Source organism: Pipistrellus hanaki (assembly GCF_964339955.1).
Source record: "Pipistrellus hanaki genome assembly, chromosome: 3".
Lineage (NCBI taxonomy): Eukaryota > Metazoa > Chordata > Mammalia > Chiroptera > Vespertilionidae > Pipistrellus > Pipistrellus hanaki.
Window position 1 is genome coordinate 6781163 of NC_140505.1, and position 14401 is coordinate 6795563.

The window sequence follows — 14401 nt, forward strand, 5'->3', positions numbered from 1 at the left end:
TTTGCCGTCACATCCCCAGGTGATGGATCTTTGGGAGGATGCAAGTTTTGCTTTAGTGGCTCAGATATGACACACATGGATATAAATTCATCACTTTTGGTGCCTGCTGCCTGGAGGTTGCTAGAGCTAGAGCGCAGTCGGCACACAAACACCACTGAGGTCAGAGAGCTCACCCCCTGGGCATGGCGCATGCCAGCATGCTCCTTCAGGGCCTGCGCTAGGGTCTCGCTGACAACGTCTCTTGACTTCATCTGGGGCCGAGACACTCTGCCTTTTCACAACTCAGATGGTGGAACCAAACTCTTGGAGGGCTTTGACAGGTCAGCCTAGGTCATCTGTCCTTCTGGAGAACTGCTGAAAGGCTCCCAAATTTAGAAAAATCCACCTTAAAACAGTATCAGGTAAAAGGGAGTATGTGATGAGATTCTAAAACATAATCGTGTAGTCCATTTCCATGTGGGCTGTGGAGCCTGCTTTTCAGACTTCCACGTGGGACTACAGCTCCCAGGGACACCCCCCCCCTCAAAGGACACTAAGTATCGCAAGACTCTGTTTCATACAGCAAGTTTTTAGCTGATGGTCCAGAAGAAGGAAGGAGAAAAGTATGACAAAGAAAATTTCCTTGAAAATCCCAAAGACTTGGCAGTCAGGAATCATGGAAAGCTTTATCAGAACTGTGGAAACAGTCTGTAAATTTTTTAGTGAAAACAGAAGCCAGGAATTTGGTGGCCATTCATTAAGGCTATTCCAGTCAGCCAAGACAGGGTCTCGTTCTCCCTCCCTTTCGAGGAGCTACCTTGGCGGAGGAGGGCATGAGCAGTGGGTGGGCAGAGCTGACACAGTGTGAGGAGGCCTGGAGATGGGGATCACAGAGATTGAGCATTCGAAAGGATTCCTGCCGTTGGGTCCGGCCCTACACTGAATGTGTGGCCTGAAAATGAGGATGTGGCAGCAACTTCCTGCCAGCTTAAAAAGCAAAGGAAGGAAAAAAGTCCCCCCTCTTACCCGCGCCCCCCACTTCCCCAAAGAAGGCCAGCATCTTTTCCCAAAGATCATGGACGTGGCGCACAGCCTGGGCACCGGGGTGGGCGGGCAGACGCCACGGCCTGGTGCTGTCACGGCCAGGGCTGCCTAGCAGGTTCAAGGGGAGGTGGCCCCTTCCTCCAGGACCCGGGAGAGCCGACAGGGGCACGGCCAAGGGCACTGGACAAAGCGGCTGAGAAAACATGGTGCCCCTTAATGAGTTATTTCTGCGCTTGGGTAACCTAAGGGCTGCTTCGGGAGGCTGGGGACAAAAAACTTTGCAGGCCATTGTACGGAGAAAGGCAGGCACTTTCCACCCTCTCTGGTACTAAAAAGAGGGCCTTTTGGAGTCTTCCTGAGAGATGTGGATTTTAAGGGTGACCTTAGGTCACACAGAACTAATCAAGTGAAAACAATAAGAAAACAAGGCTGACAGTCAGCGAGTATCTGAGGACTTTATCAAAAAGAATTAGAAATGGACAAATTCGCTGGGAGCTGCCAGGGATCAAATCTGCAAGGTGGCATTGTGTGGCCGGGATTAAATTATTTATTCATTGTTAATTTATTTATGTATGTATGTGCAAATGACCTTGCTGCTGCAGGTGCTCGGGCGCCTCTGAAAGGGCCAGGAGTTTCAGATCCAGGCCCAGAATGTTGGTCCATTTAACTCATTCTTTCCTTAAGGCGATCAGCACTGACTTTTATCGGCGGAGCTGGAGGGGACCGGCTGTGTGCAGACGGAGCGGCAGGACCAGAGCAGCCCGGAGGACCCCAGGATTTCACTTCATTCAAGATTCTGGGGAAGGCTCCATGCGGCTTCATGTCCACCAAATTAGCAAATGAATGCTTATGTCAATATGTGAAAAAGCCCTGCCTCATCCACACCGATAAAAAGCCTCTGGGGGAACTCCAGAAAATGCAGGCTCGTCTTCTTTCCCTTTTTGGCTAATTTAATTTAGTTTTTAAAAGGTCACAGCACTTCTAGAGTTCTACTAAACCCCACAGAAGTACAAAAAATGAAAAAGGTCTAATGGATACTTGATCCTGCACATGCCTGATACAGACTCGTGTGTGACTACTAGAAGAAATGAGGAGATTTTATCAGACATTCTCTGTATCATGTTTATTATTTAACTAGGGGCCCAGTGCATGAGTTCATGCACCTTGAAAGGAACTGTGGGCTGAGAGGCTGCAGTGGGCACAGTGGTGGGTCTTGGCCCATCCTCTATGCCCCAGCCTGGCCCCTCCCACTGTGATCCTTTGTCCCCTGTCTGCTGGCAGCCCCACTCCTGCCACCACTGCTCCCACAAGTGAATGGCTCACACCCGCTGATAGCTATACCTACATCTATTAATGCACAAAAAGATTCTCAAAATCACCCAACTGGTGTGGCATCCCATGGACCCAAGAGGTCCCGGATTTGATCCCAGGTCAGGGCACATGCCCGGGGTGCAGGCTCTATCCCCAGCAGGGGGAGTGCAGGAGGCAGCTGATCGATGTGTCTCATTGATGTTTCTCTTTCCCTCTCCTTTCCTCTCTATCTAAAAATCAATAAAAACATATTTTTAAAATATATTTTGTTGATTTTTTACAGAGAGGAAGGGAGAGAGATAGAGAGCCAGAAACGTCAATGAGAGAGAAACATCGACCAGCCGCCTCCTGCACACCCCCTACTGGGGATGTGCCCGCAACCAATGTACATGCCCTTGACCGGAATTGAACCTGGGACCCCTCAGTCCGCAGACGGACGCTCTACCACTGAGCCAAACCGGTTTCGGCAATAAAAACATATTTTTAAAGAATAATTAGGGAAATGCAAATTAAACCACAATGAAATACCACTAGGCATCCATTAGAATGACTATAATAAAAAAGATACATATTAACAAATGTTGGAGAGGAAATAGAGAAACAGAAACCTTCATGCATTGCTAGAGGTAATGTAAAATGGCACAACCATTTTGAAATACAGTCCAATTTCTTAAAAAGTTAAACATAGCAAGAACTGGTTTGGCTCAATTGATAAGAGTGTCGCCTGTGGACTGGAAGGTCCCGGGTTTGATTCCGGTCAAGGGCATGTACCTTGGTTGCGGGCACATACCCAGTAGGGGGTGTGCAAGAGGCAGCTGATCGATGATTCTTCTCATCGATGTTTCTACCTCTCTATCACTCTCTCTTCCTCTCTGTAAAAAATCAATAAAATATATATTTTTAAAAAGTTAAACATAAACTTACAATACAATCCAGCAATCCCACTCCTATAAATCTATCAGAGAAATGAAAAGGCATGTTCACACAATGACATGTACACAAATGTTCGTAGGACTGTTATCCATAGCAACAAAAAACTTAAAACATTCTAAATGTCCATCAACTGATAAATGAATAAACAAAAATGGTATATCTATAATCTGGAATACTATTTGGCAATTAAAAGAAATTCATTCTTAATACATGCTACAACATGGATGAATTTGAAAAACATTATGCTAAGTAAAACAAACTAGACACAGAATATATATATTACGTGATCACATTTATAGAAAATGTCTAGAAAGAACGAATTTATAGATACAGAGAGAAGATACAACTGTTCTAAAACTGGACTGTGGTGATAGTTCACAACTCAATGCATTTATTCAAATCACTGAGTTACAAGCTTACAGTGGATGGGTTTGTAAATGATTAAATTTTTAGCCGAAACCGGTTTGGCTCAGTGGATAGAGCATCAGTCTGTGGACTGAAAGGTCCCAGGTTCGATTCTGGTCAAGGGCATGTACATTGGTTGCGGGCATATCCCCAGTAGGGGGTGTGCAAGAGGCAGCTTGTCGATGTTTCTTTCTCATCGACGTTTCTAGCTCTCTATCACTCTCCCTTCCTCTCTGTAAAAAAATCAATAAAATATATTTTTTAAAAATGATTAAATTTTTAAATGAGTAAATATGTAATTTATATCTCAATAAATATGGTTTTTTAAAATCACACAGTAGGTAAATATCAAGAAAAGTTATCTTAAAAGAGCTATGATGAATAAACCTAGGCAAAGAAGTACAAGTAGAATATAACTTGGTACTAGACTTCTTCAACCTCCTTAAAAATTTTTAACAAAAGCTTATTTGGGGGGTTATCCTATGCAGTCATACTTGTGGTGCTCCTTTCACAAGGAGCCATTGATTATTTTTACAGCCTTTTATTGTGTTTTGAATTTCTCCCAGTTTTCCTTAAGATTTATTTATTTCCTGAGATTCTGTTAAGTATTTGGTAGTGGATATATTTTTGTGATTCTATTTGAAACTTTGTCTTATTTGAATTCCTGTAATGGAAAGTATTCTAATAAAGAGCAAACACTGACTATGGATATGCTCATATGACATATGGATGCTCATATGACATATCTCATCTATCACATATCCACAGATACTATTTCTGTAAAGTAGTAACCACTACTTATGAGCAATTAAGACGTCATGGAAATGACAGAATATTCCACCTAAATTACCTGTGGTAGAGACTTAGGTATCTACCACAACATCTATCTGCTTCTCCTCACTCTCTCCTTCCTAGCTGGGCACATTGCTATGCAGGATAAAAGACTACATTTCCCAGGCATCCTTGCAGCTGGGCCTGTCCATGTGACTGAACTCTGGCCACTTGTTATAATTAGAAGTGTGTGAGATTTCTGAGAATGTTGCTTACAGTGAACAGACTCAGGTGAAAGGAACCCCCTTCTGCCTTCTCCCTATTTCAGGCATGCCACTAGAACACGCAGGCCAGAGCTTCAACAAGTGTCAGAACCATGAAGTAACCTTTAACATGAAAACCAAGCTTTAGAATGGGTGAGCGGCCTGCCCCCTGATAATACCAGGAAGATGCCTCATCAGCCCTTGGGCTACATGCTCCATCCTCCTTTTGAGGGATGGAAAACACACCTCTACCTTATTTAACACACAGGGGCCGTGTTTCTATTATTGACTCAGAATCTTATCCTAATCAACACGCTGTCTAACATGAGAATCCAATGGAATTGTTCTGGGAATCAGAAAGTCACGATTTGGTAAGTATAAATGATTTGGATATTGAGATAAATGAACTCTCCTTTAAGGAATGAGAAGAGACAGGAAAGCAGGGAAGTAAAGTTCCAGAGCTGTCAGCAACATGGCACTGAGGCCAGCAGAGGGGATACAGTGATACTCAGTAGCCATGGTAACAACAACTACAGCTGCTATACTGGAAGTCATCCCAATAATAGGATTTCTAGAACTATACTTAATGATTGCTGCCTAGTGAGGCAGCAAATGGCAAACACACACACACACACACACACACACACACACACACACACATGATCATTTCCTAAATCTGACTTAACTTTTCAAAAGATTAGAGACTTCTCATAAGGTGAAAGCTAAGTCAGTGCAATTCTTCCTGAAATGCTGATCTAATCAGAAAAACAATTCTCTCACAATACGAAACTCTCAAACAATTGCAGTTCCTTAAAATTCTTTTCATTTATATTAGAGGGAGAGGAAAGAAGGGAGGGAGAGAAATAGAGAAAGACCAATTTATTGTTCCATTGTTATATGTTCATCGGTTGATTCTTGTATGTGCCCTGACTGGAGATGGAACCCACAATCTTGGGGTATCAGAATGATGCTCAAACCAATTGAAGCACCTGGCTAGGCCTTAAAATTCTTAAAAATACAGTATTTATTGACTATATATAAGGTAAATATATATCATGTCTTTGTGGTTTTTCTAAGTCTAAATTATGTGTATTCAGACTTAGTCTCATTACCTGCTCTGTCCTACTGTGTGACCACTTCCCCGTGTTCTCCAATGAACACAATCATTATGTTATATTTTTATTCTGTGCAGATAACATTTAGTGAATACGTTTGATGAAACAATTTGATGGTTTTATGCTCATACAGTGGGGAGGTGGTGGTCGTGTAGGACAGATAATGTGTATGTCCATGTGCTCAGGAAGAACTGTTCTAAAATAAGGCTTTCTGACTGGTGGACTAAGTGTGGGTTGGTAGTTAGGCTCTGGTGCAAATGTATTGCTAATTTAGGCTTAGAAATATTAAATGACTAAGAAAAAGACTTAGATCCATATAAAAGTTAATGCCTGACATTAATCTTTCTTCCAGAGACCTCAGGAAGTCACTTGAGTCTCAGACTCCTTCCTTGTATCAGAAAGATGGACAATTTGACCTCTAAGGTATATTTTAGTGCTAGTTTGCTAAGAATATGAATTTTCTCCTGGGAGTAACATAAAATAAATATACTATAAATAAAAATAGGGCTGGTGACTCCGTTGGTTGGAGCCTGGTCCCATACAACGAAAGTTTGTGGGTATGATTCCCAGTCAGGACACATACGAGAGACAACCAATCGATGTTTCTTTCTCATAGCCATGTTTCTATCTCTCTATAAGAAAAAACACAGCAATAAAAATTATATCCTTGGGTGAGAGGTTAAAAAATAGTACATGCATATGAGTAAATGCATTGTCTTCAGATATGCTAAAAAGGAACACGTTCTGGGAATCAATCAATGTCCTGATTTAGTAAGTACAAATGATTTGGATATTGAGATAAAGGGACTCTCCTTTAAGATTTCAATTTACAAGCTATTTTAGACAAGTCAAGCATACGAAGTAGAACTAAAAATACATGGTCCTGTCGAAATCAGAAGGGATTTGGCGTGCATAACTGGCTCTCCACTCCTAATACTTTTAATAGACCTCCTTGATACAGATAGCCTTGGACATCTGCCCTGGCTGAGGGGAACGCATTCCAAGCTTATCCCAATGGGTTTCTAAATGCAGCCCTGTGGGAAATAAGTGCTTACAAAGCCCTCTGCCTTTGGCTGGTTTAGACTCCTTTCCCAAGTTTAAAACTCAGTAGGTGATCATTCTAGTCCAGTGGTTGGCAAACTCATTAGTCAACAGAGCCAAATATCAACAGGACAACAATTGAAATTTCTTTTGAGAGCCAAATTTTTAAAAATTAAACTTCTAACGCCACTTCTTCAAAATAGACACGCCCCGGCCGTGGTATTTTGTGGGAGAGCCACACTCAAGGGGCCAAAGAGTTGCATATGGCTCGAGAGCCGCGGTTTGCCAACCACTGGTCTAGTCAATACAACCTGGAGGGATTTGGGAAAAATCAGAAAGTGTGGCTGGGAAGCTACTCGCAGACAGGTCACAGGAGATAATTTTGATGTTCTGAGAACCTGGAGTCCTCTCACAAGATCCATTTTAGTTCCTGGAATCCTAAATCTTCTTGAAAGTCACTCATCAACAAGAACCAAAAGTTGCATGGCAAGAAGGGACTTACACCAAATAGGCTATGACTTCATATTAAGTAATACTTAATATTAATGTAGATACCAAGATATTTGGATACCAGTATATTCTTACAAATTCTGGAATAGGCAAACTATCGCAACAAAGAAAGATCAGTGGCAGCCTGAAACTGGGGGAGGAGACTGATGATACAGGGTGAGGACGATGTTTTAGATCTTCATTTTAATTATGGTATCTATTTATCAGAATCCATCCAGCCATATGCCTAATTATATTTTCTCTATGCATCAGTTGCTTCGACAGATTTTCTACCAGAGTTTTCCATAACAGAACTGCCAATACAAATCAGAACTCACTGACTAGCTATACATATTGATGAGTATCAATAATCACATAATACAGCATGTTCTAAAAGAATTATCACTAGATTATGGCATTTCATTCCTTACACTGAAAAGAAAATTTGTATTGCTAAATTCAAAGAACATGACCAATAGTCTAAAATTCTTTTCCTAGATAGCTTAATTGGACAAATGTGATTAAATCTGAGAAAAGTGAGGCTAATAATTAATCTAGTCAGTAAATAAAGCTAGTCTCTAAAAAAAAAGCCCTCTAAGACCTCTGTTTAAGCATGAAAGAGTAAATGTACGAGTTTATCTCCTCCCTCTCCTAAAACCCTTCTAAAGTAATAGTAAAGAAACAAAAAGAGCATAAACTCACAGGGCCAGGAGTGCAGTATGACGACATAAGCACAGAGAGATGTCCAGCACCGGTTGGATACCCGAAAGTGGATGAACAGGATCTGAGCAGCAGAGAGACCTCAGTACAGGATGCAGACAGGAGGAACTGGATTCCCAGCACAGATTCCTGGATAGCTCAGGACTGGATGCAGCAGGGAACTTGGAAGGCAAGGAAAAGAAACAAGGATGAAAAAAGGAGAAGAAATTGAACCAGGAAGATTCCAGACTCAAAAACATCAGGAAACTGAGCTCAGGGTCAGGTAAAATACTAAAACAAGAATTAAATGGAAGTTTGCCCACTCAATAGTTTAACTGCCAAATATTTTATCCCATTTGCCCCCAGTACTGCCGGCCAGGGTTATATTCCCAAGGCAGAAAGGAGAAGGTCCTCTATTAAGAAAGTGAGACCACGCAAGAGTAGAGATAAAAATTGACATTTGGGAGTCAGCAAATAATCGCCATCTTACCAGCGCACAGGGAGCATTCAATTGATTTGAGTGCCTTACTTTTAAATATAAATGAATACAGAAAGACTGCTAAACGTTTAGGAAAGCCTCTAACATGAAAGATAAAGAGAATAAAAAATAAAATACAGTGGCAAGGGGGGGTGGTGGAGGCTAAACGTTTAGGAAAGCCTCTAACATGAAAGATAAAGAGAATAAAAAATAAAATACAGTGGCAAGGGGGGGGGGTGGAGAAAAGAAGGAAGATTACGAAGATAATGCAGGAGCAGAAGAAAACCTGAAACCACCTTCTATAATTAATATTCTCTTAGGAAGAGAGAATATCCACTTCATTCATTCAACAAAGGTTCACTGGGCAGCTGACAAACATAAGTATTATTCTCATTTCTGAAGGTGCTGAGATTTGAAAAGGATACAAAAATTCCTGCCTTCATGAAGTTTATAGTCTAATGTATAATTATGAATCTAGAACAGAATGCTATATGAGGAATAATCACATAATTTTTAAAAGAGCTCTAATAAATTAAAAGCTACTACAGCTCTCTATTCCTGCTGCTTTATTTCAAGCCACTGAATGTTCACAATGGCTTGGAAAGAGGTCTCCTACCATCAGACTTTACTACCACCACCCCAACATCCTTTCTCATAGCTGCTAGAACAATTTTTATTCGACCAGAACATCTTGAATCATATCATTCCTCTTCCAGAGTTCTTTTGTGGTACTTAACTGTCTTTCGGATAAAATACCAACTATTTGGCAAGTCCTTAAGGCTCTCTCTGATCTGATTCCTGCTTATCTCTTCAGTAGCACCGTCTACATGTACCCCATGCTACACCCATATTTGAATTCCTCTTTATAATTCTTTGTACACATAATGCTCCTTCTTAAGACTCCAAACCAGTGGTTTTCAATTTTTTTTTATTTCAACCAACAATAAGAAAGGCATTTTTAGACTGCAACTCAATAAACACAGTTTCTCTTTTTTTTTTTCTTCCTCTCTTTCTCTCTCTCTCCCTTCCTCCCCCCCCCCCCCTCTCTCTCTCTCATGCATGTGCACATATAAATACAATGGGGAAAAGGTTTCATGAAAAAACACCCATTCTATGTGAGATGCACGCTGATATTTTCTATTCTATTTTGCTATTTTTAGAATCCTGGTCCTAACACATTAAATTGATTTCATGACCTATGAAGGGGACCCAACCCATCATTTGAAAACAACAACATTGCTCTAGTTCCTTGCATATGTTAACTTCCTGTTTGGAATATTCTTCACCTTTTCTTCTGGCTAATTCTTACCTGACCCTCAAGACCCACTTCAAAGTGCCTTCCCTTCTCCCTGCTCTCTGGATGAGGTACCCCACGGTTTCCATAGCGCCTCATATACACCTGCCACTCTCTGTTACTGTTGTCTCATTAAATATAAAATAAATAAATCGTGGGGATATAAAGGACATAGGGAATATAGTCCATAATATCCTAATAATTTCATATGGTGACAGATGGTTACTAGATTTATCCGTGGTGATCATGTCTAAGTCACTAAGTTGTACATCTGAAACTAATATAATATTGTGTGTCCACTCTATTAAAATATAATGCTACAGCAATTTTTCAATGAAGAAATGAGATGAATGTGTAAGATTAAAATCCTTTTTAAAAATAATGGCCTGTGAGTAAATCAAGGAATAACTTAGTTTCAATTTGAAATAAAAGTGTGATTATTAATGTATGAAACAAGAAATTTAACTCTAGGCTTCATTGCACTTTTACATTTTCCAATGCCAAATCAGTCAGCGTCTCTCTCACACTTTTCACTCTCCTTTCTTTGGGGAGGTGAGCTTTATGAAATGAAATGGGATCTTAAAGTTACAGCCATTCTTTCCTGTCTTCTGCCACCTGGAGTTTTCACCAGATTGATTCGATCATTATTTTCTTCTGCCCAATCCCCAATATCTCGGTTTCTAGCTACGGCTAAGTTTTTAGATTTCTTTCCGTGCTCAGACTGACTGGAAGCAGAAGTTTCTTGGCAGCAATCATATTAATGAAGTAAAACCCCATTGTTTACCAACTATATATATACTTTTCTCCTCAGCTCCAAATTTCAATGTTAGGTGCCGCCGCCAAGTAAACTGAGAAAGCCCAGACAGTGCAGAGACCCGAGCAGGCCTCACGCTGCCAAAGAAAATAAGAAAGTCCTGAAAAACTACAGGCTCAGCGTCAGACACATCGATGGAATCAATGTGCTTTTTCTCATGCAAAGGGAAAAAAAATTAGATGCAAACTTTACATTTAAAACTGCATTGTTCCGCTTTAATCTGGCCACCATCCGCGTGGTGATCTGGATGTTAGAGAAGCGCTGAATGGGAGACACTGGCAGGGATTGACGCCGGGCGGTGAATGTGGAAATGTAGAATGGATGTTTCTTTTTTTTTGGCTTTGAGTTGACCGTTGTTTCTGTCTGTTTTTTAGAACTGATCCGAGAGGACAGGGAAGTCAGTGTGGGCGGCTCTGAGGAGCTCCCCTCTACAGCTGCGGCTCAGAGGATTATGGCGCTTCATCCACAGGCAACATTGCACAAGTCGCCTTTGAACAAAAGTCATGGATACTATTAATGATATGGTAATCCTTCATCGAGCTACCTCCCAGTAGTGATTATACTGACATGGGAAGAATATCTAAGTCGTGGAGGCAGCCCGCAACAACACTGTGGCATTGTTCACCCTGGGCTTGACCAGGACTAACTTTTACCAGCATCTCTCATGTCACCTTCCCTCCGGAGCCTCCCCCGGCCCCGGCCCCGGCTCCCACTCCCACCCCGTCATGGTAAAAAGGTGGCAAAGAAAACCCTGATCCTAAATCTTTTCTTAGATTTGTTTTTTGCAAGTTCCCACACACATTTAGTGTCATCTCAAAATCCATGCTGTCAACTGTCCCCAGGAACCATTTCCATCTGAGAGCGAGACCACACAAAGGTTAGTTCGGTAGGTCTCAGAGAAGATGTTTTAATTGTCTGACAATAGATCCTGCCAGGATTTGACTTGCAAATACTGTCCACTTGCTCTAACATGCTCAGAATTAGAGAATTTGTCAATAAGTTTCCAAAATCCTCCTTTATTATAACACCGAGATAGCAGTGGTTTCCCTATTTGACAAGACTCAAACACTCTCCAGCAGAGGACATTTTATGGCTCATGACACTGTGGGACTCCCCTAAAGGTCAAATTCATTTACTCATAGGTGATTTCCCCTTAATATAAGCAAAGCAGCTTTTATTAAAAAGAAATAAGTTTATGATTTTTATGTAATTATGTGTGTAGGATAAACATGTTTACACTAACACTTCAAATGACTTGTGGTGAATGTACTTGACAATGATAAAGAAACTTCACTCACCACCATCCTGACCTAATTATTTCTTTTCCAGGAATTAATATTTGAAGATGATACCATTTCTCTGCTATCCAAAACAACTGTAAACAAAACCAATACCTACTATAATTTTACAAACACTCTCCCATATTCACAAAACTACATAGATAATTTTTCTACCCCACATAATAAACCATGCTCTCAGCACACAATGAAGTTGTGATATGAAAAAAATCTGACTTTCCTAACCAATATCTCTGGAGAAGATCACTATTCTAAATCAATTTTTCTTTAGTACTTACCAAAAAATTCTTACAGAAATGACACATAATTTTAGCAGAAGGGTCATCTTTGATAAATATATACACTTAACCAACATATGGCTATAAAGGACAAACAATAAATTGTATACATGTAATATTTTGAAGATTGTTTTCTGCTTTCTATATAGGCTATTTTCTGCTTAATATAAAGAACACTATGACAATTTATGAGAAATGTTAGAACCAACGTGCTGTCTTCTTCCTTGTTAAAATTAATAATGGACTGGCTATTTTTAAAAATATATTTTATTTTATTTATTTATTTATTTATTTTTACAGAGAGGAAGGGAGGGGGACAGAGAGTCAGAAACATTGATGAGAGAGAAACATCGATTATCCGCCTCCTGCACACCTCCTACTGGGCAACCAAGGTACATGGCCTTGACTGGAATCAAATCTGGGACCTTTCAGTCCGCAGGCCACCGCTCTATCCACTGAGCCAAGCCAGTTAGGGCTGGACTGGCTATTTTTGAAGCTAGATCTGGGAGAAGATGATGAGAGCATCTCCATCTGTTCTTTGGACTTTACATACACTTATTTAATGTTCAGATATTTATAAGAATGCACTGGGTCTGAGGTGGCTGCTACAGGTGCCGACAGAGCAAGCAGGCGTGCGGAGCGGCATCAGACCTGCCTCACTGGGAGCAGCCATAGTGGGGGTGGCACCATGAGTGGGGGCACCCCTTTTACCTGCAGCAAGATCAGCCTTATCTCCAAGGTGGAGATCCGCTACGAGGGCATCCTCTACACCAGTGTTTCCCAAACTTTTGACATATGTGTACCCCTTCTATAATTTTCATAATGATGAGTACCCCTCGTACTCATGAGAACGTAGAATTGGGTGCAGCTAAGCACGGTGCAGTGCATATCCCCACCAAACTCCGGTGCAACGCGTACCCCCACCAAACTCTTCTGTACTTCTGGGGGTACATGTACCACACTTTGGGAAACACTGCTACACCATTGACACTGAGAACCCCAGTGTAGCCCTCACAGAAGTTCCTTTGGTTCAGAAGACAGACCAGCAGATCATCCAATATCAAGATGAAGCCTCTGGACACATTCTATTCCATGGAGGTGATATTACAGACGTCACTGTCTGTGAGCCTCCAAAACCATCATGTCCTTTACCTCCGGACCCAGTTACCAGTCAGTCTTCACTAGGCTCATCCACTTCTTCATCCCAGCCAGTGGGCTCCTAGGGACCTTGTGGCAGGGTGTCGAGGTACAGTCGGTTTAGTGGAGCAGCAATTTGGTGCTGTTGGTGTTGCTGGAGGCTCGTTGACATCTTCTGGAACAGAAGCATCAAGCAGCAGTGCCCTGGCCCAACACAGTGCGGTTGGTTCTGCCTCTGCACAGGATACAAGATCTGTTAAAACACAATGGTCTCGAGGTCGTTCAAGCCCTCAGATCCTTTGAGAAAAAGCCTTACCATGGAATAAGCAATGCAGACTGCCTCGGCCCACTTCTCAGCTTTGACACCTGTTGGGAGAAGGAGCCCCGTATCAACCGGGCCTTTGCCATCTACCAGCCAAAAGGCAATGGGCAATCAGGAGCACAGGCGAGCTGAAATACACAGCGTTTCAAGACCAGAAATGAGCCGCTCAGAAATGATAGCAAGAGACAAATAGTTCCAGATACTCCTTCAGCTCCAAGGAGAGGGTGGGGGGGTCACTGACGTGGCAGGGGAGATTGATATTCGGTGAGATGGTGCTTTGAAATTTGAGGAAGACTTTGAAAGTGCAAATGCACAATTTAACAAGGAGGGAATAGACACAGTTTCATAATAAACTTAAATTGAAAGTGGAAGATAAACTGAGAAACAAGAGAAGCCTATAAATGGTGAAGGTAAAAGAGACTCAGGAGTTGATATGCAAAACAACGAAGGAAACGCAGATGAAGATCAACTTGGACAGAAGAAAAAATAAAAGGCATCCAAATTGGAAAAAAGGAAGTAAACTGTCATTATTTGTAGATGACATGATATTGTACACAGAAAATCTAAAGCTACCCAGCTGGTATTGCTCAGTGGTTGAGTATCGTCAAGTTTCCATTCCCAGTCAGGGCCCACGCCCAGGTTGCAGGCTCAATTCCCAATAGGGGGCATGCAGGAGGCAGCCCATCAATGATTCTCCCTCATCATTGATGTTTCTATCTCCATCTCCCTT

At 41.5% G+C, this 14401-nt stretch overlaps 1 pseudogene across 1 annotated transcript; it reads left to right on the top strand.

The window, feature by feature from the left end:
• The first annotated feature begins 12900 nt into the window (after positions 1–12900).
• LOC311618695 (protein LSM14 homolog A-like) lies at positions 12901–14161 on the top strand (annotated as a pseudogene). Its single transcript has 2 exons — positions 12901–12987; positions 13247–14161. The product of its transcript is annotated as a protein LSM14 homolog A-like (transcript).
• The last annotated feature ends 240 nt before the right edge of the window (positions 14162–14401 follow it).